Here is a 15906-nt window from a genome sequence, read left to right as displayed (position 1 = left end):
TGCCCTCTGGCCTCCAGACACATGTGCAACGTACTGTATTTCCCAAACAGAAGAATCTCACTGCATTCATTTGTACTTCCCTTTCGCTCACACCCACGTCAAAAGAAATGGATACATATGGCAGAACGGAGGCACGCGAATCAAAACAAATCTCACTCCACATGACGGGGTCGTGATCTCTCCAAAGCAACAGACACCATTAATCTGACAAATATGACAAGACATGAGTGTGATATCATATATATATATAAATATTAAAGAAAAAAAAGGATGTGGGACACACGCTCACCCATAATGAGAGATGTGGCTGACATGTGCCTACTCATCTGAGACAGGCGAAGAACAAAGGTAATGAATAAATAACTGGGCCTCCCGTCATCAAGTGGAATGATAAATCTACTTCATAACACTTGGTTATGATGGCAACGTCAGGCTTTCTTGAACGTCTTGATGAAAATGCTTGTCGGGGAGGCGTCGCCGCCCTCCGCCGTCTCCTCCTTCACCCGCTCCTGCCCCGGCCTGGTATTTTCCAAACGGGAGTAAATTAAGGGGGGGGAAAGATTCTGTTGTCTCATCCTGTCATCGGATCCCTCATGCCTTTAATGAGGCTTTCCCAAAGGCAGGGTTCAGAACGCGAGGCTTTTTGATGATGAAGACATGGCTCCCCGAGTGGATTCGGTTGCTGTATTTTAATGCTGTTGATGCACAAACGGCATCCAGGGCTCACAAGCTGGATGAAGTACATCATCTGGACCAAGGTGGCTTTTTGCACGGTGGATCGCTGCCTGCTGAGCGCTCATGAATTATGGAATTCGGCACAAATATGCAAATCTGAGCATTAGCCTAGTTATGCCCCTGTACTGTAAGTTACAGTGACTTATCTATTATGTATGAACTAAGGATTGGAGTGGAGAGGTCCTGGCAGCCGGCTGCACGGCCCCTCTCTCAGCTGCTCACTTTCCCATCATGAAAGAGCATGAATAGCAGGGGAGGTAGCTCCAAAAAATAGAAAAGAGGAGCGAGGTTTCCTCAGCTCTGAATCTCTGAAGAATTAGAGCTTGCTTCCACGCTCAATTGCCAAGCTACTTAAAATAACAATGGCTTCCACAGGATTTGGAAGCCTGGAAGATACGTAAGGGAATAAGCATGAAGTTGTTGCTAATCCTCTAATTTACCCCCACAAGGCTGATATGAAATGCTAGTCTGATCGGTAATCAGTCCACAGACAGGGGGGATCCGGACAACTCGACAGGAGCAGACATAAAAATCAGCCCCTGTATGGCATTAGCATCACAATGCTGCACGAGTGATTGTACTGAGGGTGACCTAATCACACTGGTGTAAATATCCAGAATCCAGGAGGCAGTGAACGTAAGGATCCGCTCGGTCCAGTCGTTGAATTCAGGCGCACGCTCTGCTCAGGCAGTGAGAGCGTGACAGATAAGTCTCGAGGCTCCGGGATAAACACAGCGATCATTAGCATGGATCAAAGTCAATCAGGGCGCACATGACAGCTTGCAGCTTCTGTTACTTTGGTTCCACAGAAAGTATTATTACCTGATCTCTGTAATCGGCGTTGAAGACAAACTGTGAAACTCTCATTTTCCTGTTGTTTTATTGTGCTCACTTTTTCCTATATGCTTGGGTTTTCTATACGTTTGCTCATGCGAGATGTTTTCAACATCGTTTCAAAAGATAAATGCCCTGATTAGAATTTGGTGGTCAGAGGTAAAAAGGCCAAAGTCACACGCAATTCAAATCAAATAGAGTCCCTACTGAGTATTCATGATTTATTTCATTCATTGTTAGAATCACAATCCATCCAGCAGCACCGAGAATCCAGCAAGCACATAAACCAAAAAACATGAAAAATGTCAAGGTTATACCCGACTCGGCTCATCAAGGGTATTTATACCGTCATTCCAATGGCTAGCCGCAATGAAAAATGCTCAAAGGTTCAGCATTCGTCTATTTAGAAAGATCACCACTTCATCCCTTATTGTCAGCTTAATGTGAATCAAAACTCCATCAGGTCATAGATCAGCTGCTACATGATTTATTCAAGCTATTACTGCCACTAGTCTCACTTCACAAATGCACAAGAAAAACAATATCCCAAGAAGTAAACAAAGCCTCCGGATGAACATACAAACAATTTTCAGCCATAAAAATAGAAGCATAGTCAAAGCAAACTGAGGTTTTTAAATGTTTATCTCAGTTAGTTGTTATTTACAGGAGCACTTGGTAACAATGCAGCGGTGAAAAGCTGCCTGTCCAATGTAGCACGAGCTTCACAAGCGCCAGCAGCAGCAGTAGTACTGTGGACGGATGGGACGTTTGGATTTAGGAAAGATTAGGAAAAATCATCATGCACGGCACCACTGATTTTCTTTCCCATATCCGAGTAAAACCAAAACCAGCATCGCTGATATTGATAATTTGAAGAAAATCTTGTATCTTGTTCATGCTTGTTAAAAGCGACACAATATGAAAGTGTCTGGTTCGTGATGAACCTTTGTTTGATGTTTTTTTTTTTTTTTTTTCGAACACAATTAACTTGTGACATCTTAGTCTGAAACCTGACCACAGGCATGGTCCGCGGTTTAATGAAAATATGTGAATAGAGCTTTTCTGATTTTTATATTTCACTTAACACTCTCTCTCTTTCTCCCTGTTCGTCCCTCGTTCTCTTGCTCTCACACACAGAAATAACAATCATAACAGCATTAGGCCCTGTTTAAACAACAACATTTTCAAGAGCGAACAGAAAACTTTTGTTGCAATTTGGATGTCTGTTTCCGTGGTAACGGAGCCACTGAAAACACAACAGTAAACTGGCGTCATTTTCAAAACGTTGCCATGCAAACACGAAAATTCTTGAGAAAGGAAAATGAAAATTACAGAGCATTTTCATTTGAACATTGTTCAAACAAGGCTTAACTGCACACTTTTCTCATCCAGGGTGGATAAAGAAAGTCCTGAAAGTGGAGCAGACATACAGGAAGCCATCGATTAACAATTCCTCCAACATAACACAAATACAATGTTTTAAAGCGCAGTAATTCTTTAACAGCCATCATTAATATTTCAAAGAGTTCTCAATCTCATTTTGCTGGTAAATGATATGACCGTAATCCACTTTGATCAGATAATGACTTAATTTCTCGCCAAGGTGCTTTGACTCTTTTTTTTTTTTTTTAAGTCAATAGAAAAAGTGATGAAACTTGGTTTTTCAAAGTCAAGGTCACCATGACCTTATTTTTTTTTAATTTTTTTTTTAAATGCAATTATCTCATTATTATCTTCATCACATAAACTGTATGTCATCTTTTGCCTAAATGTAACTGTGGAAGGGAATTTTCAGTTGTGTGTTTGGGTTTTTTTTAACCTTAACCTCTATTTTCCCCTCTTTGTGCTATACTGTAACACACGGTGTTTCCCTCTTTACAAAATATTCCTTTAAACATCCGGGAAGCGTCACCCTGCTCCCGAATGTCTGTTTTCTCTGCGAAGCCACAGATCAGCCTGCTCCCACTAACACAGATTCTCTCCAGACATTCCTTTTTGACCATGTTATTTTAGCACCTGCTCTGTCATTAGCCACCCCCCCCCCCCCCCCCCCCCCCACCACCACGCACAGCGCTGCTTTTCTCACATAGTACTAAAGAAAGGAGGCCAGTCAGCATCGCACTGTCAAAACTGTGCCGCGCCGAAGTTCTGTAACCTCAGATCGCACCGCTGAACTCCAGGAGTCAAAACACAAACGCGGTTGCGAACATTCAAATGGAGAGCGGCGCTTATATAAGAGCTGAGAGCAGCCTTGAGGTGGTTACCTGACTGTGCGACTGTCAAAAAGAGAGTTATGTTGCAAACTATGCTTCGTACCTGCCAGCAGAAAAATTGCACCAAACCAATCAATGTGCCAGTGCAATAAAAAAAATAAATATAAACACATTAAAGTTTCTGTCTCAGCATTGACTCAACCCCATAATCTTGGATTTATTTTCCAAAACAACACGAGAGTTTTCACAACTGCCTGGAAGTGGCTTCAGTGCAACTCTGCACCTTAGCTTATATTCAGCAGGCATGGGCCAGCCTAAAGCAGGGATGTTAGACACAAGGCTCCAGTCAAGGCTCCAATCTGGTCTTCCAAACTTACAACTTTGAAATTTCAAAGAGAACATTGTTTTTTTTTTTGGTTTTTTTTTCAACAAATACTTAAGAGTAGCAGACACAACACAACACTGCGACCTGAGCTTCAGGAGAAGGTTCCCGAAAGTTCTTGATCTGACTTTTTATATTTATCATGCATATAAAAAGAGGCCCGTACCATGAGGTTAATTCATCAAAAGGCTAGGCGGATGAAAACAGTGTATTTCCACATTAAATACATGGACATGTTGAACACTGGGAGGCAGTTTCCACACTGATATCAGCAATCAGACTTTTAAAATGGAGGACACCCTCTAGTGGTCATGATAATCATGACAGGAACAATGGAGAGTGCAAAGAAAGTTTCCATAAAGAAAATGATGGTGTGGTTCAGTGGATACAAACAGAGGTCTTGTCTTAAAATCTTTAAATATAAAAATCCAATACTTTAAATATATTTTAAAATGAAGTGTTTAACACTCAAAGTATCCAGGCCAAATGACAAGAAAAGTGCGTTTTACTTCACTAATTTCTGTACCGCTGCTTGATTTTGTTTAGCATTGCATGCAGATTTTTCAAATAACTCAAGATACTTTGATTTAACATCACGAACAAAGTGTTTCGTCCTTGTATCAAAATAGACTCATCGCAGCTTTCCGACAGATAAATAACACTTGAAATTGTACCTAAGTTGATATTGGTGTAACAATCTGCCTAAACTTCACCAAGCTGTTATTAATTAGTGCAACAAAGATATTTGCAGATTCCAGATCAAGGTGGTGAAGGTATTTCTACTTGCGCGGGTCTGCAGATGCACACAATGGCAACGTCTTCATCTGAAGACTGAATTGTATTCAGACAATTTCTATTTTGGTTTCTGCGGAGCATGAATACATAATATAAGGCCTTGAGAGTGTATTGTACACATTTTAGAGCAGAAAAGACTGAATCTTTCATGAAAGCCATTTTCATCTCTTGAGGGAGAATCTACCAACCCCCACAATCACAAAAATGAGACCTCATTTGCATTTTTAACAAATATCCCATATGCCTCGGCTAATAGTTTTCATCCTTTAATTCAGCAAACATAACCTCATCAAAAATTAATTCCATTCTCTTGTTACTTTCTATTGCTCCTGATGAGGAAAACTTGAGCAGAGAATGCACTTCTGTGTTATTGTTCCTCTCCTCCACCGCCCTCTTTGTTCAAGTGGAGCCAACTGGAGAAACTCCATCAAAAAGAAACCTAATAAGAGGAAATTGTTCACAAGAAGCTGTTTCTCCGCCCACCTGCCTGTTTCTTTGTCTGTCCTTCCCACATAAAGCACGCCTGGTGATATAACATCCCCTCGCCCCGTGTTTCCGTCCAGCCATAGATCACTGACATGCCTTCACTTTTGTCGCCGGGGGGGGGTTTAGGAGTCGTGAAGATTCCCTCCATCGTGGGGATGATCCCTCAGACCTTCCCACCTCTCCGTCTCCTCTGCAACTCTCTCGCCTGTGCTTACACATTCAGTTCCAGGATAAAATCAAGCAAACAAAGTATCCGTTCCGGTTCAGCAAGAGCCAAACAGTCGCCTCATTCATATTGATTAGTCGGGTATGAAAATAATGAGGGTGACCCTTCTTTCATGATGGCCTTTGGCCCTTTGTTGACAGACTGTATTATATCGACTGTATTGGTCTTTTCAGCTCAATTAATCCCTTACTGAAGGAAACACCTTTTATTTCAGACATTCACATGGCTGCACTCATCTCTACTTTGTTTCCACTCCTGACATATAGCTGCAGTTTACTTTGTAGAGTAGTTACCAGAACTGCTAAAACCTTCAATATGAGTATTTTATAAGCATAAATATAAATAAGAATACATCTCTCTTGTACTAATTTTCCAACAATTGCCTGAATCCTTCAAACATTTCATGCCACGACCACGTCCTCTCCGGATTGTCTTTCCAGATCATGCTTAATTTCTGTTGTTGAGTTTACGATTGCATGCATATTTAACTCCTCGGGCTGAAACGGCTCTCGTAAAGCAGTTGAACGCTCTCCCATTATCCGTCTCTGCACACATGATTACCGAGGCTGATGTCTGACACGCACGTTCATGTTCCACCTATCGAAATAAATGTGAGAATACACTTCCATCACCCTCCAAATACTGCTGCTGCGGCTCTGTACACTTGTAGCTGTTTGTATATTTATACAGTTGAGTGTAATGGGGAGTCATTTCAATTCTGTTGTGTTGTGTGAGCAGTGACAGTAACACTATTCTACTGTATGCTGAGTGGTTCTTGTTTTGTCTGCAGAGTGGCTGGTCATTGGTTATAAGTTTGATTAATGAATAAGGAATTAAACATCACAGGGGATCAAAACACTCAAATTGAGTATTTTCTTTTTAAAGTAATTTATCCTTTTCATTATATTAACTAAACAGAGAGGTGCCTTTCTTTCTTTTCCTTTTCAAATAAAAAAAATGGCTTTTTTTTTTGCTATTTTCTTTAAAATCCTGCCATGTGGCATATATGTGTAGCAGCTCTAAGAATAATGAGCAGTCTTTACCTTCAAAGTATTCCTCAGAACAAGAACACTTCTTCCAGGAGCAAAACTGTAAAGCCTAAAGACTGGAAAAAGATTAAACCTCTTAAAAAAAAAAAAAAAAAATACTGGGCCATAAAAGCCCACTGTGGTATTGTTCAGGGATGCAGCTGCAAATGGGAGTGAAAGATAAAGTATGTTTCATTTCAGTTCCATCAGATAACTCACACCTGTCAAACACAGGCAGAAATCCTGAAGCCCGAAGCAACCGCTCGCATAAGCCAACACCCACATGCTCATAATCAAAGGTGAATTGCACAGCCTGTGGCAATTTGCATCCTGTGACGTTAATATGTGGCTGCTAGAATTTCAGGGAAGCTCTGACAGCAGATATAGCAGAAGCGGAGCCGAGGGTGGAAAAACAATGCTTCCATCAAGGCTACATTTCACCCAGAACAGGAGAGTGGTAATTATCATTAGCTGCTCTTGTCTGATTGAATCTGCCCCTGTGACATGAAGCGTTAGGAGTTTTAACCCAGCAACTTCAGCAAGAAAAGTTCATTTTCTTGTCTGATTGGAGTTATATTTAAATACATAAGGAAAAAAACTTGACAGAAATGTATTCAAAACTTTTAATGCCTGGATGGGAGGCTTCTGAAATGCCACGGCTCAGAGGATGTACATGCTGGGAGCTTCTGAGGCAAATTTATTGGATGTAGGTCTTTAATTAGTTAAATCAATACACGATCGGGGGGATTTAAACGTGAACTGCAGGTTTATTCCAAATGCTCATGTTTCCCCAAGACGCGTGGATTTAAAAGCTCGCAGCGAGGCGGCACACGCATCTCTTCCACATCCCAAACTGAATCCAAAAAGACCGAAACATGGATCAGGTGTTGCGTGAGGGCGAGCGCGCGCATCGCTCCGGAACGCAAAGTGTGGGAGGGAACGCTGTGAGGAAATGTGGTTACCTCGCAGGGGGGTTGTCGGGTGAGGATGTCAGCGCGCCTCCCGGGTCCGGGTCGATCTCTGGAGCGGGGGATGCGTGAAGATGCCGCTGAGCCACGGAGCGCGCTTTTGCGCACCGCCGGTCCACATAGGAGGGAAGGAGCCGCGTCCGTGGCGCCTGTCGGCCACTCTCATCACTGATGCACCGGGAGAAAGCAGACGCCGGAGGAGTCCTCGTCTATTCAAAGTGGCTCAGTCCGGCTCCGTGCAGGCTCACGCAGACGAGCCTGTGTGGAAGAGCGAGCCGCTGCTTTGCGTAGCAGCAGCAGCAGGAGGAGGCAGGGGGGTGCAGGGGGGGCGGGGAGGAGCCGTCTGCCGTCAGATGATCAGGGCAAGGTGCTCTCCTGGCTCACACTCTGCAATCCTACAGCCCCATCTAATCATCCTCCTCCAGCGGGAATGCACCGTTCAGCCCGTCATTTATCTTTACATACGCAGCAATATGTCTGTGCGCCAAACAGAACCGAGCGGGCCGCTCAGCAGCTCCAGGCTGCGCCTCCTCCTGCTGCTCCCATTCACTCACACTCCTCTTTCATGTTGTTGCCAATCTGGACCCATTGATGGTTGGAAATGTGCTGAATGACCACTATCGGGTAGTAAGACTCTTTCCTCCAGAAGTAGAGACATGATAATGCCATAACATGTGTCCTTATACTTGATTTTATTTTTCCACTGTAAAGCTCCTGCAGCACAAGTATAGACTGAACCTTTATGAACAAAATAACCATTTTCGTGATTTTTCAATAAGTAAAATTTGTCTGGACACACATGTTATTCATCTGGATAAAAAAATCTTAAATTCTTTACATAAGGAAAATGATGTTGGCTTCCTACATTTTAGGTAAATCCTTTTCCCCTGTCCTTTAATTTTCCTTTTTTCCATTTGGGTTTTTTTTTCATTTCCCTTTTTATTCCTCTTTTGTAGATTCCTTCTGTTTTTCTTTATTTTAAATTTTTAACACCTTCATAAATAACATCAACTTGAGCTCCACATGCTGTGTTGTAATTTCTGTTTCAAACGTTCAAACTTTTCTCATCATGTGGTTCTTAGAGCTGTGACCCTGTTTACAAGGCAACGGTTTCACGTTTTGGATGTCGACATGACAACAGCGCTCAGAGCCACCAAGAAGTCATCTTTTTGAAAACAGGTCCTGAGGTGGAAGTTTTCGTAAACGCTCAGGGTCCATCGCCATTTACACGGGTGAAAATGGGACTTTGAGGGAAACGCTGCTACTGCACATGCTCACCACGACCATAGTAAACAGCGATTTTTGGATGAAATTACTGCTCCTGAGAGAAAGCTGTCGCTGCAGGCCTGCTGAGCCCAACAAGGCTCAGGTATCGCCGCAGCCTCTGGTCGTTCACTTCCTTCATAAGTGACTAAATGAAGCTCTTCAGGAAAAGTCACTCCGAGCAATGCACACATGACGGTTAAACTTTCACGCTGTGGGGTTTCTGAGCTGCCTTTGGTACTGGAGGTCTTGGAAAATATCAAAGGAATGATGAAATCTGAAGATTAGCAAGACATTTTGGAGAGAAAAGGGTTAGTGTCAGAAAAGTTGGTTTGAAGTGAGGGCCTCTGATCTTTTAGCAGGACAATGACCCAAAGCGCACACGCGGCAGCACAAAGGAACAGTTGAAAAGGAAAAGATAGACTGTTTTAAACTGCCGACTGATGTAAATTCTTTTGAAAAGTTTTGAAGCCTGAATATATCAATGACAAAAGGCAGAAAGTGGCAGCAGACAGTAGACTTCTTGAGACATGCTGTCATTACTGTCAAAATCCCCACAACCACACATTATAGCTGCTACCCAGGGTACAGTTTGACATTTTCCTCATAAGAAAAGAGTTTTCCAATTTCGCTGTTGTTTTTACGACAGTCTGTAAGTTTGGTGATGACAGAAAACTGCCCCGTTTCTACTTACTGGTTTAAATATTCAGGTTTCTACTGAATCTGTAGACAGCAGAAACACATAGTCTAGAATAGCTGCATTGTCCTAAAAGAAGCAGCATGCCAAGACCATCACAACACAGGGGTGTTAAACATAAGGTCCATGGACCCAAACAGGCCAGCAAGAGGCCCCAGTCAAGCCCACCAAACCAAACAGCAAATGGTAAAGATTTGAAAGGAGACATTGATTTGGGGCTTTTTCATCAATTCAATAATTGAATGATCGTTTAAGTGCAACATTTCAAAAATCTGCAGGCCTGCTGTGACCTCTAGTGGTCATAATAAATATGACAGATGCAAAGGAGAACGTACAAACCTGAAATCATTGATTATAGTTCAGGATAGAACGAGTCGTACCTGATCTGATATCATGTGGCTTCTCGACAGGAACTCCTAATATGCACCGACAGATCTTTATCAATCTGGATTTTATCATCTGATCAGCTGTTGGAGTCAAAGTGCTTCAGTTTTTTTTTGACGATTTTATTTAGTTGCTGCTACTGATGTTGTTTCTGTGTCCCTCACTCATGGATTGTTAAATGTTGTATGGCATGTATGTTTCTGTATACCATGTATTTATGTTTTTTTACTTTGCTGAAATGCAAATTGCTCTAGGGGGAAATAAATACAATTAGACTGTTCATGTGTCTTTTAAGTGCTGACATGTCCAATAAAGCTGTTTAAGTTGTGCTTAGCGTATAAATTCAAACCATTTGAAGTAGGATTGTATAATATCACCGTTGTTACACTACAGACTCATCATATAAGCAAATTTGTGTTGTAATTCCCATTGAATATGTAAATTTTCAACAAGCTGATGGCATTTTCCTCGGCTGATCCAGCATAGTGAGGATGATCTCCTTCCTTATCTGCAGTGAATGAGGACTTTTTTTCTTTTTTTAACTTAATGTGAAGCTAAAGCTCTGCTGTCAGAGCTGTTACTCCAGGATTCACATCCCCAATACGACGTGTTACCAGAAGAGAGGCGGCATATGAACCTCCTCCACATATTTTGTAGTAAGACTCCCTTCGTGTGTGAGTAGAACCCAAATGATCCAATCAGATCCTCATTTTTTCTCTTTTTTTCATGTATTTAAGTGAGAAACAAAAGTTCAAAGAAATGTTGATGCGCAATAAAGATGCACATCGTGTGTAAAGGACCCTATTTGAGGTGGATGGAACTGCAAGTCTTATAGTTTGCAGATGGATACTGTTGTCTAAAACTGAACTCCTTTGATGTGTGTGTGTATGTGTGTGTGTGTGTGTGTGTGTGTGTGTGTGTGTGTGTGTGTGTGTGTGTGTGTGTGTGTGTGTTCTCGTATTTCTATCCTTGTTGGGGCCAAATGTCCCCACAAGGATAGCAAAACGTGAAACGACGTGCCTTGTGGGGACCTTTTTCCGGTCCTAAGTAGGAGAAACAGTGTTTTCTTGACCATGTTGTTGTTACTGAAAAAAGTAAAAGTGCAAAAACATTTCTTTAGGGTTAGGCTTTGTTGTGGTGTGGGTTAGGGTTAGGGTAAGGGTCAGGGTTAGGGGCTAGACATGAATGGGAGTCAATGGACGGTCCCCACAAGGATAGAAATACAAGACTGAGCGTGTGTGTGTGTGTGTGTGTGTGTGTGTGTGTGTGTGTGTGTAGGGTGATATAGGCTGCAGTAGTTTACAGACGAGTAGTTGTGCTCATCTTTCAAATCTGAACAATGTGTGACAGACTTGATCACTGAGAAAGCTGTAAAACAGCCTCAGCTCCCCGTCAGGCTCTGTTCAGATACGACTTGAAAACAAATAACAACGCGCCGTGCACCACCACAGGAGAAAAGCATGGAAGAAACCGTGGTAGGAAGAGAAGATAGAGTCTGGCTTTACAGGGTAAATGTGAAAAATTAACCTGAAAAGCAAAAATTGGTTTTTTTATAACATTTCACTCTTAAAAGCCCTATCAGCTTTGAAATGCATTAAATCTTAAAGTATTTCACACTCATCAAACCACTGGCTGACCTTCTTGTGCTCCTGTAAGTGTTGTACAATGTTAGCTAGTGGACGCCTGAATCGGGCACGTGTTCGGGCGCCCCCAGAAGAAATGCGCTGGAACCAGCGGCGCGCCGATCTGGCAGCAAATGGAATAAAATGACTGCTTTTCAGGAGTAGCCTGTTATCATCATTATCATTATAGATGCCATTATAGAGGGAGGGGAACTCGAAGCATGCACCGAAATGCTCTCACTTCTATGGAAACAGCTGCATTTTCCCACTCATACATCCAGGCTTTTTCAAGTGATTTGGTGCTCTCTGCAGCTCTGGAGTATTTAAGCTATTCTGCAAAGTTACGAGGCGGCAGTCGCTGCTATTCATGCATACTAGAGATATCTTCACATTGAAATGTGTCAGGTATTATTGGTTTCTCCCTGTGCCCCAATCAGTAGGAGATATTTAACTGCGTCTGGGTTTAAAGCGCTGAAAAATCTCACCTGTTTGCCAAAACTTTTTCCACCTTTCTCCCTGTTAACATCTGCTGGAATATAAAAGCAGATTCATCATCTCACGGGTGGGATTTGATAGGAAAAAGACAAACCTCTTTTTTACAAAGAGAAGGTCAGAGATGCCTGAGAGCAAGATGTGAATGCAGACTGTCTAGTCATAATAGAAGCGCGAGCCTCACATCCGCGTCGACTGCATTTCCTGTACGGGAGGCGATCGGGCAGTCCGGGAGCTGGGCGGCTAAAATGAGAGCCGGACACCAGGCAAGCGAAGGGCGCATTCATATTTCAGAAGCCGGTTCCACCCCTGGAGAGCAGGAAAGGGAATGAGATCATATTTGATTGCTTAAAAATGTATGGTGTTTGTAGGACAAAAGAGACGACGGCTGTGTGGAAGAACGCCGAATCCGTTCCGAATGTGGGAGAAATTGGGACGCTGAACTCTTCGCAACCTAGTCAGCAGCAGTGAAGCCGACAGGGGAATCTAAAGGGAGGGAAAAAAAAAAAGAGTTTGAGCTCTAATTGAGCACAAAAGAGCAGTTCTAAGTGATGGGGGTTAGAGTTTGGGGAGTGGAAACTTAAAATCAGCCCTTCTTAATAAAATATAGTGCTGCGCTCAATAAAAAAAAAAAAAAAAAAAAATGTGAGGAAAAGGGAAATTGAAGACCCCAAGGGTTCCTGACCCGTCTTTGACGAGCGCGGGTAAGGAGGGGTGTAGGAGATGGGAATACTGGCAGGCTGTACTTTGCGGCGTGCAGATGTAGTCGATAATTTATCAAGCGTCTGTTCTCGGAGCAGCTGTGATAACCTGCAGCCTGCACCCGGCGAGACACCTCCAGTCACAAGGTCTCAAGCTCAAAATGATCATTTCATGCAGACTTGATGATATTTTCTTAGACAGAGGCAATCTGTCTAACTCGCAGATTTAACATTGTTAACTTTTCAGTGAAAATTTGCATATTAAATCTGCAGAGAAACCCATGACTTATTAAAGAGGGATTTCATCTTTTTTTGTACATTTCACTGGTATTGTGGCCTTTTTTTTTTTACACCGGCTGTATCACTGCGGGATGAATTAAACGTGACACAACTTACTGCGTCTGCTCATCCACCAGTATCTCCTCCACGGCAATGTCTTCATGTCTTCTGAGTGTTGGCCATTGCTTGTGTAATGTGCCTCCATTGCTCAGCCAGCCAGCTGCGTCGGCCCTGTTCAGACTCGTCCCGTCCCGGCCTGGAAACGGCTCCCGCTGATGAAATTTTCATTGAGCAGATGAAGCCGAGTGTAGTTTCATAATTCCCCGGCGGATTGCATCAGCTTGTACTGATACCATTCTATCAAGACCTTCTAAAAGCCGACTTGATGTCTTGATAGCTGAGGGAACCCTGTTCCGTTTGAGGGCGATCCTTCACTCATGCTGGATCTGTGGATCGAGATGTTTGGGGTTTTAGTTTTTGGGTAAAATTAACATTTGTTTTTCCTTTCTGAGCACTTCGTTGTCTCTTAGCTGTCAATACAATGATGCTAGATGTCTGATGGCTGGTATTTCTCATGTGACTGAAGATATTTGAGCATCGGATGCATTCATATTTGTTACAGCATGGTTTCCAATATCCCCACTGCTCCTTTATGTGTCATGTTTAATTACAAAAACCCAACACAGCTGTGGTTAAGCCTCCCAGTGATTTTGTTCAGTGATATCTGAGCGCTGTCAATGAGTTTTGCAGTATTTTTCAATAACTGGAACTTCTTTTTTCCTCCTGAGAATATTCAGATTTTGTTTTGGGGAAAGTAAAAAGAGTGAGTTCTTACTATTGCTTTTGACTGTGTGTTTTCCTAAAGTGTTTCTACTGTTCGATGTGTTTCCTGTTTATTTAGATATGTGGGAAGCAAACAGAGCTTACATTACGATTCACGTCTATAAGAGCAGAGCTGCTATTCTTACTTTCTGCTTTCATTAAAATAACTCTGCCACTGTGGCATCTTTCAGCGTTATGGCCAGAGCCTAATTACTTCACACTCCATTTGGATTCTGTAGCCTTTAAAACATTCATCTCATCATTTCTAAACTCTTTTCTTTTCACTAACAGTGAGAGTTATTTTAAAGCAATGTTATAATGATTTTTTGGCCTTTCCTTTATTCCGAGGGTCCACAGAAGCCACTTCGCTTGTATCTTATGCTGTTGAAGAATTTCTCCAGCCCCAGAAGAAGCCTTATCCTGAGAAATCTGGTTACAAAAGAACAAGTGAGACTGATGAAGCTCATTCTACAGCAGGATTACTGTTGCAACAACACATTATCAGTAGAGTAAAACTAAATCAAACTCTTTTATAGGATGAAGTTCCAGGTTTGTGTCTGGGCTGGGACCTGTCTGTGTTTAGTTTGCATGTTCTTCCATAGTCTGCATGAATTTTCCTTGGGTTTTATGATCCATTGTCTCTCTGTGTGCCTTGTGATGAACTGAGGTGTCTCTTCTCTCTGATTGTTTCTTCATGCAGTCTCACGCTTGACTGCATCAACCCTCATTTCCTGTTTGTAATTTTACACCAGCCTCTTTTTTCTCACTACTGCCGAGCAGCAACCATAACCATAGGCTAGTCTGACACACATTTTATAAATGAAGGGCTCAAAGAAGTCACGGAGCTTAATTTCCTCTTTTACCAAAGAATTCATTATCAATTCATTGAAACGTGTAGTTAACCCCATCATTCGTCAAATTGGTCTTTTCTCTTAACTCCAAACACTGAAGATTAATAGATGTGACAGAAAATAGAGGAAAGCATAATAAGTTCCCTCTATAAGCTGATCCAGCCCAATTTAAAGGATGTCTGCTGACATTCAGATCTGTGGATTTACACCCCCACACTTATAACTGTACAGAAGTTGGCTGTCACGTTCAAAGATGTCTCAGCATATTAACAATACGCTGAGACATCACAAAAAGGGAGAGGGCCGGCTGTTGCCAGAAAATGTTCTCATTTGTCACTTCATTAGTTATGAAAAATGTCATGAATTCATTAGCGTTATCTCATTTGGAGTACAGTATAACGCAGGCAGGTAATGGGCACACCAGAGCAGAGACTGTCTTGAAAGTCTGGAGAAGTCAAAGACTTATGAAAAAAAAAAACAAAAAATAAATTCTCACAATTCACCAACATTCTTTTCAAAATTATGCATTTATGCAATCCTCCTTCAACATGTCTGTATCGACCCAAAGCAGCTCTGATTTCTACTGTTGTGTCTGGAAATGTAAAAATCCACATCTTCTCTTCAGTATTTACCCTGTGTGATGTTGATGAACGATAAATTAAGGGTGAGACTGAAGATCTAATGTTTTGACGACGCATGATGGCACCGCCCCGCATGTCTGCAGCTGCCAGGGATCCATACAAATAAAGAAATAAACACATGCAGGATGCATACAGGTCATATATGCAGTTTTGTGGGAGTATAAATTCTGAATGACCTCCTAAATGTTTAATAAGTACCGAGCAACCCCAGCTCAGCTCTTCCGGTTGTATCCCTGTAGTGCCGCCCTCCCCTCCTTTTTTTCTCTTTTATGAGAAGGATATATTTCAAGTTGAATAAATTATTTTCACCTTGCAGCAACAATAATGATTTCAATCACTTTGGGGCAGCTTATATATCACATTTTAAAATTGATGAAGCATTTTTATTAATGTGAAGTTCATCAGCATTCACACTCATTTGAAATCTGTTGTTTCTTTAATAGAGTGGTTTTTCGGAGTGTGGGGTGGCACACCAGAAATGTTCTGG

At 42.0% G+C, this 15906-nt stretch overlaps 1 protein-coding gene across 1 annotated transcript in view; it reads right to left on the bottom strand.

The window, feature by feature from the left end:
• hs3st1l1 (heparan sulfate (glucosamine) 3-O-sulfotransferase 1-like1) overlaps positions 1 to 7920 on the bottom strand; it is a 36799-nt gene extending 28879 nt beyond the window's left edge. Inside the window, exon 1 of the mRNA XM_030106724.1 lies at positions 7662 to 7920. The gene's annotated coding sequence lies outside the window, so the exon portion shown is untranslated. The remainder of the gene's footprint in view (positions 1 to 7661) is intronic.
• Between the last annotated feature and the right edge of the window lie 7986 nt (positions 7921 to 15906).

This window comes from Salarias fasciatus, chromosome 13, assembly GCF_902148845.1.
Source record: "Salarias fasciatus chromosome 13, fSalaFa1.1, whole genome shotgun sequence".
Lineage (NCBI taxonomy): Eukaryota > Metazoa > Chordata > Actinopteri > Blenniiformes > Blenniidae > Salarias > Salarias fasciatus.
This window is presented reverse-complemented; position numbering and strand designations above follow the sequence as displayed.